We start from the raw sequence: 15740 nt of genomic DNA, 5'->3' as shown, positions 1-15740 counted from the left end.
ATGAATAAACAAATTGACACTACAATTTATTTCTGTCAGGGTAGAATTGAAAAGTCAAAGTTGTATTGAACAGGGTTTAGATTACATTTGACATTGGGCATATTTCAGTCTTTGCTCAGCATGGTGTAGAGGTAAATCAGATGGCTCAAAAATATTTTCAGCAATGTCAATAAATCAAGGCGACAGCAGTCAGGAAAGATTGAGTAGGCTGTTATGCTTTCCCTATGAAAGGAGAAGGTTGAGAGGCATATAATATAAAGTTTAAGACTCAGAAAAGCTTTACAGAGAGGGAGAAAGACCGAGGCTTTCACTGCCACTGGAAATGGTGCTGAGCTGGGCATCCATGAAGTCTGGACCACTGCATCTACAGCAGCAATTATACACTCTGTAACCTAATGGCCTGGCCTGTCCCCCTTTCTAGCATTACTGTCAAGCTGGGGATCAACCCTGGTTCAATGAGAAGCACAGTAAGCTCAGGAGTACCTAAGATTGAGGTGACAGCCTTGTAAAGTCGCCACATGTGTGCTAAATACCAAAAGCTGCACATAATGGGAAGAGCTGACAATCTCTGCAGTCCCATTACGTTCTCATGAATGGTGGTGGATAATGGGACAGCCGACAGGAGAGGAGGCCTCAAGAACATCCTCCATCCTCACCAATGGTGGGGGCCGGCACATGAACACTAAAGACACGACTGGAGCACCCACAACTACATTCAGCTAGGACTGCCAAACAGATGCTCCGTCTTGTTCCTGTCCTGACAGCCCACCATTACAGAAGCCAGCTTGATGCATTCCACATATACACCGCCTGAGAGCACTGGGTTCAGAAAAGAGCCATGGGTCCAGACAGCATCCTAACCGCAGCATTAAAGATCTGTGCTCCTGTGCTAACCACAGCCCTAACTGAGTGGTTCGAGTACAGTTACAAGACTAACATCTACCTGTTGATGTGGAAAGTTGTCTCAGTACGTTCCAATCTCAAAAAGCAGGATAAAATAAAACTGGATGATTACCGCCAAATCAGTCCTCACCCAGTCAGCTACAAAGTGCCCGAAGATGTTATTGATAGTGTTCTCAAGGGACCCTGACTTGATCATTGAGGCCCAGATTAGGGTTTGCCAGAACCCCTCAGCCCCAAGTCTCAGCCAAGCCCAGGCCAACAATGTGGGGAAAAGGTGGAAGTCACTGCCCTCAACCTCAAAGTAACACTTGACCATGTGTCGGATCATAGTTGCCTGGTAAAATAGAAGCCAGTGGTAGGAGTTGCACCTCGTATAAAGCAAGATGAATCTGATCAGATTCACAGACCAGTGTTGCAAAAGAATCCAAACAAACAATTAAGTCACTGCCAGTTCTCTGTCAAAAAACTCAGAGTCAATGGATCCCAAATGCTTTGATAACCAATCTCCTGGTACGTCCTATGACATTTGGCGATCACGTCCCTCTGTTCCTGCACACCATAAGACCATAAAACATAGGAGCAGAATTAGGCCATTCGGCCCATTGAGTCTGCTCCACCATTTTGTCATGGATGACCCATTTTCCTCTCAACCCCAATCTCCCGCCTTCTCCCTGTAACACATCGTGCCCTGGCTAATTAAGAGCCTGTCAACCTCCACCTTAGGTGACCTGGCCTCCACAGCTGCCTGTGGCAATGAATTCCACAAATCCACCACCGTCTGGAAAAAGAAATTCCTCCTCATCTCCATTCAAAGTGGACGTCCCTTTGTTTGGAGGCTGCATCTTTAGTCCTAGACCTGCCCGCTATAGGAAACATCCACTCTTTCAACATTCATCAGCAGCCAATCAGAAAAGGCTTCCTTTATTCCCACTCATTGCCAGCTGCCAATCAGCCCATGCTCTATCCATTCTAGTATATTTCCTGTAATGACAGGGGCTCTTATCCTGCTAAGCGGCCTCATGTGTGGGACCTTGTCGAAAGCTTATAGAACATCCAAGAAAGCAGCATCCACTGACTCTTCTTTGTCTGTCTTCAACGAATTCCGACCGATTTGTCAGGCAAGAATTTCCCTTCAGGAAACTATGCTGACTTAGCCCTATTTCCTCATGTGCCTCCAAGTACCTGAGACTTCATCTATAACAACCAACTCCAACATCTTCCAGACCACTGAGGTCAGACTAACTGGCTTATAAATTCCCTTCTTCTGCCTCCCTCCCTTCTTGAAGAGTGGAGTGACATGTACAATTTTCCAATCCTTCTGAACTATACCAGGATCTATTGATTCTTGAAAAATTATTATTAATCTCTCCACAAGCTCCTCAGCAGCCTCTTTCAGAACCCTGGGGTGTAGTCCATAGATCGTGCAGTTTCCCAAGCACCTTCTTCCCAGTAATAGCAACTGCATTCACTTCACCATACTGCTAGTGTTTTCTGCAGTGAGGACTGATGCAAAATATTTATTCAGTTCATCCTTCATTTCCTTGTACCCCATTACTACCCTCCAGCTCATTTTCCAATTGTCCAATACCTACTCTCATCTCTCTTTTACTCTTCATACATCTGAAAAATCTTTTAGTCATTTTGATATAATTTACTATCTCTTTGATATTATTGGGTAGCCTACCTTCATATTTCATCTCTTCCCTCTTTATGGCTTTTTTAGTTACCTTCTATTGGTTTTTAAAAGCTTCCTAAACTCTAACTTCACACTAATTTGTCCTCTTTTGCTTTAAAGTTGGCTCTGACTTCCTTTGTCAGCCACGGTTCTGTTATCCTGCCTTAGAAAACTTCTTCATCTTTGGGATGTATCTATCCTGTGCCTTCTGTATTGCTCCCAGAAACTCCAGCCATTGTTGCTCTGCCATCATCCCCTTCCAATCAACCTTGGCCAGCTCTTCTCTCCTGCTCCTGTAATTCACTTTACTCCACTGTAATACTGATACCTCTGACTTTATATAAGAACATCAGGCCTCTAAACCCTATCTTAACCAATGCTCTACGGCCTATCATCTATCCCTAACAAGTCTTTGCTCATCCATTTTAGCATTGTACTTGCTCCAACCCCTCTAATAATTTCTAGCCCAAATCCCCTAACATGTTGTGCCAATTGTTCCCATACTCTCTGTCAACCAGTGAAGACTGTGCCCAGCTATCCAGACCCTGATCCTTCATGGTTGTAACAGTCTGCCTCACCAACCCCTCCCGACTACTACCCTTCACTCATACCCCTCGTGTCAGTGAACCCTCCCTTTTGTTTGGAAGTCTAAGAACTTATAATCAGCTTTGTGGGGCGCTCAGTCCAGACCCTAATAATCTGATATAATGAAAGAGTTCAAATTAATGCATGTTAATCGGAACAGATTGCAAATTTAACAGGAGGTGGCTTCACACAGAAATATAAAAAGCAAATGGTGCAACCTTTTATAAAAATAAGGTGAAGTTTGATCATTTTTCAGATAGTGTAAATTATAGAAAATGATGGAGAAGTGGTGATCACAATCACCCTTTCATCTATTCCACCAACCGTGCCAAACTATTCCTTCAATCAATCCACAGGCCCTTCACTTGCTCAGCTTCCAAGTGCCGTTGCTGTACTCGTTCCCAGATAAGGAAAATTCCTGTGGACTGAATATTTCTCAACCATTTAATGAGCATCACTTGAATTTCATTCAGAGCCTGCAATCTCAAGGGCCTGACTCATCGCTGCATATCCATGTGTATAATCTGCATTGTCCAATCAAACTAAGTACAAAACAAACCCAGAGCAAGATGTTGTGGTTGATCTTGTCTGTGTGAGATGGTGTAAATAAGGGTCAGGTGGGAGCCTGCTTTATATCACACCCTATTTTCTAATCCCATTGTGATATGGTGTACTGGGTTATGCCTGTTCTGTTTGCTGGTACCCATGACAAAGCCATTACAGTGAGGCAATGTCCTCATGTCGTTTCCCATAATAATTAAAACCCAGAGGAACAATCAGCATTAATTCAATCAGCAATCTCTGTCAACTATTGAGAGGCTTGTACCATATCCAACACCAGTGAAAACAAGTGATCACAAAGCACACAAATGCTCTTCCAGCTCACTCTATTTTGCAAAGAGTTGGCACACACACTGCCTCTGCGTCAGAGCACCAGGGGCTTGGGTTCAGTCCCGACCTTGAGTGCTCTCTGTATGGAGTTTGCTCGTTCTCCATGTAACTACATGGGTGCCTCCCACATCCCAAAGACGCACACAAAATGCCGGAGGAACTCAGCAAGCAAGGACTAATGAAGGGTCTTGGCCCAAAACGTCAATCATTTAATTTTTTTCTATAGATGATGCCTGGCCTGCTGAGTTCCTCCAGCATTTTGTGTGTGTGTGTTGTTTTGAATTTCCAGCAGCTGCAGATTTTCTCACGTTTGGGACATCCCAAACACAAGAACGTCTGGTAACTTACAGTAACTTGCCAAAGAACTTTGCCCTTAATTGAGTAGAATCTGAGGGAAGTACATGAGTGTTAGGGATTATTCTGGAGTTAGAAAACCATGGATGACATAATTATGTATGAACTTTGTATCAGACAGTCTGCAGGTAATGAACACTGAGCTGATTTGTATCAGACAGTCTGCAGGTAATGAACACTGAGCTGATTTGAACATCTTTCATTTTTCTGTTTTAAATTCTGTGTTTTTCACTCATTCTTCTTTGTTGCTGTTAGTGTGATTTATTTTTTTGCATGCAGGGGGTTGATGTTTTTCTTTGAACTGGTTCCATGGTTTTCTTTGTTTCTTGGCTGTCTGTGGGGAAAACAAATCTCAGAGTTGTATACTGCATACATACTTTGATAATAAATAAATGTACTTCGCACATTGTTTCAGGAGAGTGAGCTTTGGGTTCGCTTAAACTCTTTCTGCTGAAAGTCTGCTGTATCACATACCCCATGACAGGTTAAAGAACCAGCAGAAATAGAAAACACTTTGGAGTCTGGTATTGCCATTAACTAGTATTTATTAGTAACTACGCAATACAATAATATAATTGTAGATATATCAAACAGGTTAGCAATGATTATATATAAGTAAGGGTGGAAATATATACTGAAACCAAGCTTCTTCAAGCCTAGGGGTAAATGGATATAGTCTTACGATGATGAATAAAGTTAGTTCAGTTCATGGTATTTAGTCGAGTAGTGATGGAGAGAGAGAGAGAGGTTTGAGTCTCCAGGTGAGCTGACGCCATTGGTCTTCCCGTTGTCCTCTGAAATCCTTTAGAAGTCACTGACTGGGACCACAACAAAGGGGACCATTCTTCTGTGGTGGAATTATCAACCCAGGCGAGGGTTGGACACATGAATAACTCCACACCTGTCACACCCTTTTCACACTGCGAGAGCCACTGATCGATCCACCTGATTGATCCTCCAAAACCCACTTTTTCTGTGGGCACAATAAAGCTCATTCAATGTCCAAAACCATGTGTCTGTGAGTCTGTCATTTGACCGTCTATTTATCTCACTGTACTGAACACCAGCTGTCCATCAAGTAGCTCCTCCCTTCTCCCTCTGTAAGAACTTAGAAGCTGCCGGTGTCCTTGCAGAAGTGTAAACATGCTGCAGAGAAACTGTAACACCATCTCCAAGCAGTCTTTGCCTCTCACTTGCTTTCTATTTCTCTTTTTAAATGGTATAGTCCATAAAAAAATATGACCCCTAGGGGTACATAACAGCTGTGTGAATAAAGACTATTATATTTCCCTGTTACAGCTTCTGTGTGGCTCAGTTTTAGTTCTAACAATGAGAATGTGGAGGAAATAAGTGGATTGGTGTAAATGGGTGATTAATATTCAGTAGAGACTCAATGAGCTGCAGGGCTTGTTTGATGTGCTGTATCTCTCTAGGACCAGATGCTGGATTTTAAGAGATCTCCAAGCCTTATGCATGGTTTGAGATGCCCCAGGACCAGTCCGGGCACTGCAATTTTGCTTTAAAATTCCATGTTAATTCTTCTCAATGCACTCTTCACTCAGACGTTCCTGGTGGAAGCAGCTAACATTTCTCTTCATCCAGCTTTGCCAGTCAGGGATCCATTACACCATGTAGGGACAGCCACCCAGCCAGAGTAGAACTCAGGCATCCCCTCCACCATCTTATCCAATTACCCATTTGACTCATCACCACAGCTGGCTTTCCATCTGTCCTGTCTCACCCCTTCTCACTCTTGCACAAAGACATTATTACCAAGCGTTTTTCAGTAATAATAGGTAATAAAATCAATTTTCCATTGAACTTGGTAAGCTTAAAAGGTCATATTCTGCATGGAGGCCAATGACCAATGGTGTGCCTCAAGGATCCGTTTTGGGACCCCTACTCTTCATGATTTTTATAAATGACCTGGATGAGGAAGTGGAGGCAAACTCGAGGAATTCTGCAGATGCTGGAAATTCAAGCGACACACATCAAAGTTGCTGGTGAATGCAGCAGGCCAGGCAGCATCTCTAGGAAGAGGTACAGTCGACGCTTCGGGCCAAGTCCCTTCGTCAGAAGTAACTGAAAGAAGAGATAGTAAGAGATTTGAAAGTGGGAGGGGGAGGGGGAGATCCAAAATGATAGGGGAAGACAGGAGGGGGAGGGATGGAGCCAAGAGCTGGACAGGTGATTGACAAAAGGGATATGAGAGGATCATGGGACAGGAGGTCCAGGGAAAAGGAAAAGGAGGAGGGAGGTAAAAATAACCCAGAGGATGGGCAAGGGGTATAGTCAGAGGGACAGAGGGAGAAAAAGGAGAGAGAGAGAAAGAATGTGTGTATATAAATAACGGAAGGGGTATGAGGGGGAGCTGGGGCATTAGCAGAAGTTAGAGAAGTCAATGTTCATGCCATCAGGTTGGAGGCTACCCAGACGGAATATAAGGTGTTGTTCCTCCAACCTGAGTGTGGCCTCATCTTGACAGTAGAGGAGGCCGTGGATAGACATATCAGAATGAGAATAGGATGTGGAATTAAAATGTGTGGCCACTGGGAGATCCTGCTTTCTCTGGCGGACAGAGCGTAGGTGTTCAGCAAAACGATCTCCCAGTCTGCGTCGGGTCTCGCCAATATATAGAAGGCTACATCGGGAGCGCCGGACGCAGTATATCACCCCAGCCGACTCACAGGTGAAGTGTCGCCTCACCTGGAAGGACTGTCTGGGGCCCTGAATGGTGGTGAGGGAGGAAGTGTAAGGACATGTGTAGCACTTGTTCTGCTTACAAGGTTAAGTGCCAGGAGGGAGATCAGTGGGGAGGGATGGCGGGGGACGAATGGACAAGGGAGTCGTGTAGGGAGCAATCCCTGCGGAAAGTGGGGGGGGTGGGGTGGAGGGAAAGATGTGCTTAGTGGTGGGATCTCGTTGGAGGTGGCGGAAGTTACGGAGAATAATATGTTGGACCTGGAGGCTGGTGGGGTGGTAGGTGGGCACCAGGGGAACCCTATTCCTAGTGGGGTGGCAGGAGGATGGAGTGAGAGCAGATGTGCATGGAATGGGGGAGAGGCATTTGAGAGCAGAGTTGATGGTGGAGGAAGAGAAGCCCCTTTCTTTAAAAAAGGAGGACATTGCCCTCGTCCTGGAATGAAAAGCCTCATCCTGAGAACAGATGCGGCGGAGACGGAGGAATTGCGAGACGGGGATGGCATTTTTGCAAGAGACAGGGTGAGAAGAGGAATAGTCCAGATAGCTGTGAGAGTCAGTAGGCTTATAGTAGACATCAGTAGATAAGCTGTCTCCAGAGATAGAGACAGAAAGATCTAGAAAGGGGAGGGAGGTGTCAGAAATGGACCAGGTAAACTTGAGGGCAGGGTGAAAGTTGGCGGCAAAGTTAATGAAGTCAACAAGCTCAGCATGCGTGCAGGAAGCAGCGCCAATGCAGTCGTCGATGTAGCGAAGAAAAAGTGGGGGACAGATACCAGAATAGGCACGGAATATAGATTGTTCCACAAACCCAACAAAAAGGCAGGCATAGTTAGGACTCATATGGGTGCCCATAGCTACACCTTTAGTTTGGAGGAAGTGGGAGGAGCCAAAGGAGAAATTATTAAGAGTAAGGATTAATTCCACTAGACGGAGCAGAGTGGTAGTAGAGGGGAAATGATTAGGTCTGGAATCCAAAAAGAAGTGGAGAGCTTTGAGACCTTCCTGATGGGGGATGGAAGTATATAGGGACTGGACATCCATGGTGAAAATAAAGTGGTGGGGGCCAGGGAACGTAAAATCATCGAAAAGTTTAAGAGCATGAAAAGTGTCACGAACATAGGTAGGAAGGGATTGAACAAGGGGGGATAAAACTGTGTCAAGGTATTGAGGAAGTGGAGGGATGGGTTAGTAAATTTGCTGATGACACAAAGGTTGGAGGTGTTGTCGATAGTGTGGAGGGCTGTCAGAGGTTACAGCGGGACATTGATAGGATGCAAAACTGGGCTGAGAAGTGGCAGATGGAGTACAACCCAGATAAGTGTGAGGTGGTTCATTTTGGTAAGTCAAATATGATGACAGAATATAGTATTAATGGAAAGACTCTTGGCAGTGTGGAGGATCAGAGGGATCTTGGGATCCGAGTCCATAGGACACTCAAAGCTGCTGCGCAGATTGACTCTGTGGTTAAGAAGGCATACAGTGCATTGGCCTTCATCAATCGTGGGATTGAGTTTAAGAGCCGAGAGGTAATGTTACAGCTATATAGGACCCTGGTCAGACCCCACTTGGAGTACTGTGCTCAATTCTGGTCGCCTCACTACAGGAAGGGCGTGGAAACCATAGAAAGGGTGCAGAGGAGATTTACAAGGATGTTGCCTGGATTGGGGAGCATGCCTTATGAGAATAGGTTGAGTGAACTCGGCCTTTTCTCCTTGGAGCGACAGAGGATGAGAGGTGACCTGATAGAGGTGTACAGGATAATGAGAGGCATTGATCATGTAAATAGCCAGAGGCTTTTTCCCAGGGCTGAAATGGCTAGCACGGGAGGGCATATTTTTAAGGTGTTCGGCAGTAGGTACAGAATAGATGTCAGGGGTAAGTTTTTTTACACAGAGAGTGGTGAATGCATGGAATGGGCTGCCAGCAGCGTTGGTGGAGGCGGAAACAACAGGGTCTTTTAAAAGACTCCTGGAATAGAGGGCTATGGGTAAGCCTCGATAGTTCTAAGGTAAGGACATGTTCGGCACAGCTTTGTGAGCCGAAGGGCTTGTATTGTGCTGTAGGTTTTCTATGTTTCTATGCATGTGTACCAGAGCTGTACAAAGTTCAGAAAATGTGCCAACACAGTGAACCAGGAAACATTAGCAGCTGAGCCTGCAGAACTACGGGATTGTCCACTGGCAGATTGTCCAGGTACTGCTATGTAGAGACAATGAAGTGATTGAACTAAAAATCAATGAAAAAAAATACAAAAAGCTGTGGAGTAGGAAAACATTCCCTTCCATAGATGCTGCCTGACCTGCTGAGTTCCTCCAGTATTTTGTGTGTGTTCAACAGGCAGAACATTCAAAGCCAACACAGGGTTATAAGAAAACCAGCTGAGAATGCAGAGGACCAATAGACAGTGAAGGGATGCGTGGTAGAATTAGACATGAGTGAGAAGTCTGAAGGGAACACACATGGTCACAGGGAGAATATACAAAGTCCTTACAGGCAGAGGTAGGAATTAAACCCGGGTCATCTGTGCTGTAAAATCATAGTCATAGTGATAGTCGTAGTCGTAGTCATATTCATACTTTATTGATCCCAGGGGGAAATTGGTTTTCATTACAGTTGCACCATAAATAATAAATAGTAATAGAACCATAAATAGTTAAATAGTAATATGTAAATTATGCCAGTAAATTATGAAATAAGTCCAGGACCAGCCTATCGGCACAAGGTGTCTGACCCTCCAAGGGAGGAGTTGTAAAGTTTGATGGCCACAGGCAGGAATGACTTCTTATGATGCTCCGTGCTGCATCTCGGTGGGATGAGTCTCTGGCTGAATGTACTCCTGTGCCCACCCAGTACATTATGTAGTGGATGGGAGACATTGACCAAGGTGGCATGCAACTTAGACAGCATCCTCTTTTCAGACACCATCGTCAGAGAGTCCAGTTCCATCCCCACAACATCACTGGCCTTACGAATGAGTTTGTTGATTCTGTTGGTGTCTGCTACCCTCAGCCTGCTTCCCCAGCACACAAAACAGCAAACATGATAGCACTGGCCACCACAGACTCGTAGAACACCCTCAGCATCGTCCGGCAGATGTTAAAGGACCTCAGTCTCCTCAGGAAATAGAGACGGCTCTGACCCTTCTTGTAGACAGCCTCAGTGTTCTTTGAACATGATGTGCTAACCACCATACTACCATGCCAGAACAAGGAAACAACTGACAGAGAAAGCCACTAACCAACCCATATTCTCGCTGCCGCCTTTCCTTCTTGATTAATTGCTTTTATTCTCTGTTGGTTTAGTTCACAATCTTTCAGTGCATCCATTCTTTGTGGAACCATTTGTATACTTCTGCATCTCACAAACATGAGGAAGTCGGCAGATGTTGGAAATCCAAGGCAAAACACAAAATGCTGGAGGAACTCAGCAGGTCAGGCAGCATCTATGGAAGTGGATAGATAATCAAGACCTTTCCTCAGGACTGAAAAGGAAGGGCGAAGACGCCAGAATAAAGAGGTGTATGGAGGGGAAGGAGGATAGCTAGAAGGTGATAGGTGAAGCTGATTCAGTGGGGAAGGTCAGGGGCTGGAGAAGAAGGAATCTGATAGGAGAAGAGATTGGACCATAAGGGAAAGGGAGGGAGGAGGGGACCCAGTGATAAGCAGGTGAGGAGAGGTAAGAGGCCAGGGTGGGGAATAGAAAAAATGGGAAAGGATACAGAAAAAACTGTAAAGAGAAATCAGTATTCATGCCATCAGGTTGGCTACTAGACGGAATATAAGGTGTTGCTCTTCCACCCTGAGTGGCCTCATCTTGACACAAGTGGAGGCCATGGACCGACGTGCCGGAATGGGAATTAAAATTTTTGACCATTGGGAAGTTCTTCTTTTAGTAGCTGGAGCGGAGGTACTCAACAAAGCAGTCCCCCACTTTATGATGGGCCCCAACAATGTAGAGGAGGCAGCATCGGGACCACCAGACACAATAGATGATCCCAACTGATTCACAAGTGAGGTGTTGCCTCACCTGAATGGACTGTTTGGGGCACCGAATGGAGATGAAGGAGGAGGTGAAAGGGCAGGTGTTGCACTTTGCTCACTCGCAGGGATAAGTGCTGAGAGGGAGATTAGTGAGGAAGGACGAATGGACAAGGGAACTGTCGAGGGAGCGATACCTATGGAAAGCAGAGGGAGGGGTAGGTAAAGATATGTTTAGTGGTAGGATCCCCTTGAAGGTGGCGGAAATTGTGGAGGATGATGTGTTGGATGTGGAGACTGATAGGGTGGTAGGTATGCACAAGAGGAACTCTATCAGTGTTAAGGTGGTGGGAGGATGAGGTGAGTGTGGATGTTCGGGAAATGGAGGAGATGCGAGGTAGGGTAGCATCAGTAGTGGAGGGAGGGAAACCCTGTCCTTTCTCCGGCTATTGATTCTCTTCAACTTTATCCCCTCCTTTCCCTCTCTCCTGTTTCCTTCATCACTTGGTTTCTTTCCCTGTCTGCTGGTGTCCACCTATCCCTGCTGTTCCTTTGATATATCAGTGCCTTTAAGTCTCAAGTAATTACCTCTACACTGTCTTGCTGTCTTTCCATCTTTGATTCTTCCACTTAGCTTTTCTACTCTTGATTCCAACTTTCAGTTTCTAACCTTGCAAACGTTTTATAAAGTCACAAGGACATGAGGGAAGTGGATGGACCAATTCTTTTTCACAGGGAAAGGAAATCAAAAACTAGAGATCAAAGAATTTAGGTGAGAGGGGGAAAACATTTAAAGGGTACCTGAGAGGCAAGTTTTTCACACAAGGGGTGGTGAATATAGGGAATGAGCTGTCAGAGGAAGTGTTTCAGGTGGGTACAGGAACAACATTTAAAATAGATTTGGGTAGCTTCATGGATAGGAAAGGTAGGTTCAAAGTAAATTTTATTAACAACATACATATATGGCATCATAAACAATTTTCTTGTGGGTATACTCAATAAATCTATAGCAGAGTAACAAAATGACTGGAAGACCACCCAACTGGGGCGCTCAACCAAAGTGCAAAAGACAATAAAAATACAAAAAAAAAGAAATATTAATAAATAAGCAATAAATATCAAAATCACAAGATAAGTCCTTGAAAGTGAGTCCATTGATGGTTGGGACAATGATGAGGCAAGTGAAGTTAAATAAAGTTATCCCCTTTGGTTCAAGAGCCTGATGTTTGAGAGGTAGAGGGATACGAGGCAAATGCTGACAAAGGAGACCAGTTTAGATGGTCATCTTGGCTAGCAGGGATTAGATGGACTGAAGGGCCCATATCCGTGCTGTGTAACTCTATGATTCTCTGACTATAACTCTATTGGTTTATTTCACTTAATTTTGATTTCTTTCACTGTTCTCACATTCACTTCTTCATCCTATACTGAGACTCACTTGCATTTTCCAATTTGTTCTCCACTCTGTTGGCTTCTCTTGACTTCTTTTGGTTTCAGTCATTCCATGTGGATTTATTTCTCATTTTTTTCCCAATTTAAAAGAGTAAATGAAAATACCAGGGAGGGAAAAACAACAACTGATATTGGAAGCAGTCAGAAGAATGTGAATTCAACTGAGAGGTAGTGAGCAAAAACAGGGAGAAAGTCATAGAAGTGTAAAATGCCAATGCAAGTGTGAAGCAAGTTTACAGGGAGTTGGGAGAAATACAGATGTAGATAAAGTTTAAGATATAGTAACTATTGTAACCGAGAACCAGTCTCCATTAACTATTTCAAAATATGAAGTACAGGCAGTAATCAATGTTGGAATTAGAAGGCCAGCTATTTGTAAACAAACAGTATTGTGTGCAGAACACAGACTCCTGGCATACAGCAGATGGTGGCTCAGACACAGCTTGTAAACTGGCATGACTATGAGACATTCTCCTCTGCATCAGCCAATGGTGCTAATTCCCCTACATCAAACCAGACATTCTCAGCCAAGTTATTTCTGACAGATATCAAACGTGCTTAGAGCCATTGTCTTGGTGGAGCTAAGGTGGTGCCAGAGGGCAGCTTCTTCAACCTTATCTGTGAAAGCAGCTTCATTTCTTCTCTTTTCACCCTTTCAAGGTTGATGGGGTTCTGTCAAAGTCCTTGATCTACAGCTGCACTCAAGCTGCAGTTCTTTACGGTGACGGCTCCTGCTCCCACGGCTCACCAAATGGCTGTTTCTCGAAATCCCAAAGATGTGATCTGGAAGATGTGCATGGCTTCAGGGTTTTGAGGCTCTGCGGTGGTGTGAAAAAGGCAATTCCATGTCAGTGTCGTTAACTAAAGTATTGCAGGAGAAAACAGGACATCGCAAACAGCAGATCGGCTTCAGAGGTCTCTGTACTCGGATTTATTTCTTTCTTTCTCTCTCTCTCTCTCTCTCTCTATCTCTATCTCTATCTATCTCTATATCTCTATCTCTCTCAATGGTGAGGGAGAGGTTGCTGCTGATTCTCAAGTCAGAGAACTCGGAAAAAGACCGTCGCAGCAGATTTAACATCGCAATCAGCAAGATGTTTTGCTTTGTTAGTTTCCCCTCTTACTGTGTGGCACCTCTCTGCCTCTATATTAGGGAGAGAGATAGCCTAGGGTATGTTGGATTGTCAGGGAAACAATTAGTTTTTGTTGTACTGTAGATCATGGTCTCTCTTTGGGGGTTTTGCAATTGCTTGCTTGGTGGGTTTTGGGTGCTGATGCTTTTTGTTGAAGTAAGCAGGGGAGGGGAGGGTTGATGCTTTGCTGCTGCTGTGGGAGGGGTAGAATGGGGCTTTGGGCTTCTAACGTTTTTACTGTCACTCATTCTTTGGGGCACTCGTCTCTTTTTTTCATGGATGTCTGCAAAGAACAAGAATTTCATGTTGTATACATTCTCAAATATTAAATGGAACTACTTGAACCAATAAGTAGGATATTTGTATACCCAGAGAGTTAGTCCTCATAACAATAATTTTGAGTGTTTGTGTTCTCTGTTCTTAGAAGTTTTTAGATCATCTGTGTGAATTACTTTCTCCTAGCTAAGATGCTTGAATCTTCAGAGAGGTCTTGTCAGTGACAGTGTTCACTCAATCAATGTGTAATTCTCTGAAATATTTGTCAGTGTTCTAAATATTGAAGTTACCAATTTTAGTGTAGCTATTGAAACTATATTCAAGCACCTGCTGTTATCTTTGTACTTAGGAGTGTAAAAAATCATCGTGCATTTGTGTTGTGGTGGAATAAATTTTGTAAAAATATTAGATGAAAGTCTGAACAATTTCAAGTGACACTTTAACACTTCGTGAGCTCGCAGCAGGTAAGGTGTCAGAACAGTAGGTCTGTTAAATGTTTGCTGATAGCGGCAGGGTTCTTTCTTGGCCTCAAGACTATGCTTGGATTGAGCCCCTGTTTACCGAGGCACCTTTTGCTCGGTTCTTGGAATTTCACCTAGACTGAGAAATTGTGATCATTGGTGCCTAGGATGGACCCAGAGTGATTTCATGAGTTGGAATTCAGAGTTCCCCCAACAACAGTGACAATCAACAATCAAGTGGAGACTAAGAATAGTGAGCAGTGAAATCTTTGTAACTTACTACATAGTATTCTGTGTGGTTTATTTGTGTTTTCCATTCTATGATAATAACTTAGGCTTAAATTACTTTGTTGTGCTTATACGCTCATTACCATATCTCCTGGACATGCAAATTGGCTTGGGTCTTTTGGGTCTGATCAACCCAGCCCATGACAAGTTTGAATTTGGTGAAATTCTCCTGAGGTTGTACAGGCTTTCTCTACAGAAAGATTCTTCCACCAGGTCTCCTGAATATCTGCCTTGGCTGCTCTTCCCTTGCAACACATTTTTTTTCTCTGTTTACAACCTCTGTGGCTCATTCACAGTAACAACACAGAGAGTGAAAGAAAGGCATGCTTAGGAGAAAACAGAGAGTGAAAAGATACAAATGAAAGTTAACAGAGACTGAAAAGAAATCAGCTGGAAGCAGAGAAACCAATAGAAATTGAAGAGAACCCATTGACAGTGTAAGTTACCAACAGCGAGTGAAAAGATCTGTACCAGTGAGGGAAAGCAAACAGTGAGAAGAGCAAATAGCACGAAGCAGAACTCAACAGGGTTTGAGAAATCATAACAGAAAGAAATTAGAAAAAACAACCGAGATCAAGGTATCAATTCACAGTGATAGGTACCAACAGAGAATGAAAAAGACCAAAAGGAAGGTGGAAGTAGCTGACCAGGAAGATTGTCATCCAATAAGCCAGCGCCACCCAATAAGACGACACCAATAAGACAACGGCACCAATAAGCCAGCATCACTCAATAAGCCAAAATTGTCCAATCAGACAGTATCACCCAATAAGCCATCGTCATCCAATAAGCCAATGTCACCCAATAAACCTGCGTCACCCAATAAGCCAATGTCATCCAATAAGCCAATGTCACCCAATAAGACAATGACATTGTGACGGGGTCCTGAATTACCCCTATGACCTGTGCTTTTGAAAGAGAGAGAGAGAGAGAGATTTAACACCAACATGTTGTTTTGAAAAGAGAGAGAGAAAGAAAGAGAGAGAGAGATGAAGACTAACTTTTGGATTTCTGCTGAGTTGGAGAGAGAGGGCACCGAGCA

This window comes from Mobula birostris, chromosome 14 (assembly GCF_030028105.1).
Source record: "Mobula birostris isolate sMobBir1 chromosome 14, sMobBir1.hap1, whole genome shotgun sequence".
Lineage (NCBI taxonomy): Eukaryota > Metazoa > Chordata > Chondrichthyes > Myliobatiformes > Myliobatidae > Mobula > Mobula birostris.
The sequence above is the reverse complement of the archived record's forward strand: the minus strand, read 5'-3'. Positions refer to the sequence as shown.